Source organism: Triticum dicoccoides, chromosome 4B, assembly GCF_002162155.2.
Source record: "Triticum dicoccoides isolate Atlit2015 ecotype Zavitan chromosome 4B, WEW_v2.0, whole genome shotgun sequence".
Taxonomy (NCBI): domain Eukaryota; kingdom Viridiplantae; phylum Streptophyta; class Magnoliopsida; order Poales; family Poaceae; genus Triticum; species Triticum dicoccoides.
The window spans coordinates 3,474,810-3,476,405 of NC_041387.1; the positions used below are offsets into that span (position 1 = coordinate 3,474,810).

At 45.2% G+C, this 1,596-nt stretch overlaps 1 protein-coding gene across 1 annotated transcript in view; it reads left to right on the forward strand.

Moving 5' to 3' along the window:
- The first annotated feature begins 508 nt into the window (after nt 1-508).
- Nucleotides 509-1,596, forward strand: part of LOC119294484 (putative disease resistance protein RGA1) — a 4,892-nt gene continuing 3,804 nt past the window's right edge. Inside the window, exon 1 of the mRNA XM_037572674.1 lies at nt 509-627. The gene's annotated coding sequence lies outside the window, so the exon portion shown is untranslated. The remainder of the gene's footprint in view (nt 628-1,596) is intronic.

Sequence of the window (1,596 nt, forward strand, 5' to 3'; positions counted from 1 at the left end):
TTCAGTTTTTTCATGTCGGTCTTTACGTGACTAGCATGTTGATTGTTATGATATAAATAAGACATGTTTTACGACAAAAAAAAGAGAAAAAAAGGGTGAGATGTGATTATGTGTGTGCCCTTGGAGATGACCTTACCCGCCACGGTGCCCACCAGCGGTGGCCGGCGGCGAAGGAAGAATGAAGAATATCAGGTGTGGGCTGGGCATCGGTCCTTGGCCAGCGGAGTCCACGGCGGTGGCCGCAGCCTGCCTCCTCATCAGTGAATCCCTCCCTCCCGGAGAAACAGAAAGAGAAAGAGATTCAATTCAAGCCCCCACCTACTCATGCCGTCATCTGATCCACCGTCCGCTGTCCCCCTGTTCAATGAATCCCACAGAGAGAGAAAGATTGAATTCAATTCACCCCCACCTACTCCTACAGTCCTACTCATGGCCTCCCGTCCATCTTTACCACTGACCACTTCAATGAATCTTTACTACTACTACTCCACCCCATCCCCCCCTTCAACTGTGCTCACTCCCCCACTCCCGCTCTCGCTCTCTCCACTGGTCTCCAGCCTCCGCCCCTCCCACACGCGCCGCCGCCGACGTACGCGTCCTCCGGCATTGCCGCCGCCGCCGTGCAAGGTGAGGACCCCCTTCCTCTTCTTCCTACTAGTAGTGTCTACTACTACTCAGATCTGAATATGGGGACGATTCTTGGTTCACCGGGGAGTGTTGCAATGCATGTTCTGACTAGGTTTACACTTTACAGTAGTGCAAAATCTCTGGTTTTGATTTGTGTACTCCGATGTTCCCCTTCAGTTGAGACTTGAGAGTGCCTAGTTTTACAGGTGTGCACTGGTACACAAGGGTCCGATCTGTCAAGCACAGAGCCTTGATTTTTATTTCTGCAGCAGTACAAGTTAAGCTCACAACTTTTTAGTACCTAGCATTAGTAAGCTTTCACTTCAGCAAGAGGAACGGAAGAATTATTGATGTACTGCTAGGTCGTAATGCAGAGGACTGATTTTGTTCGACTGCATCTGCATGTTTCGGCAGCTAGCAACACCTCAACCAACTAATTAACAGCGGATCTGTTTATTTGGGATCTCTGATTTGTTTATTAGCAAGCTTTAATTTTAATATGCGTAAAAGAAAGCTTTGATTTGGGTAGCAGGAAACTGTTGCGAGCTTTTTGATTTACCTACTACAACTGTACAAGGCCCCAATTTGTTCAGCACATAGCTTTGATTTTGATTTGTGCAGAGCGAATTAAACTCATATGCTATTATATATGAAGCTTTGATCTTTCTAGTATATACGAAGGAATGGATTGCTGATTTATCACACTGTCGCAATAAAAAATGACTAATTTTGCACTTGCATGCATGTTTTCAGTAGCAGCAGCAACAGCTGAACCAACTATGGCGGATTTGTTTATTTGGAACCTCCAATTTATTTTATCTATTAGCAAGCTCTGTCTTTAGTTTGTCCAATAAAAAAAATCAAAAACTCTGATTTGCAAAGCTGGAAGTGCTAGTTTTTCAACCTCTGATCTGTTTGGCGCAAAGCATAGATTTTGGTTTGTGCAGTGCAAACTAATAAGCTCGTTAT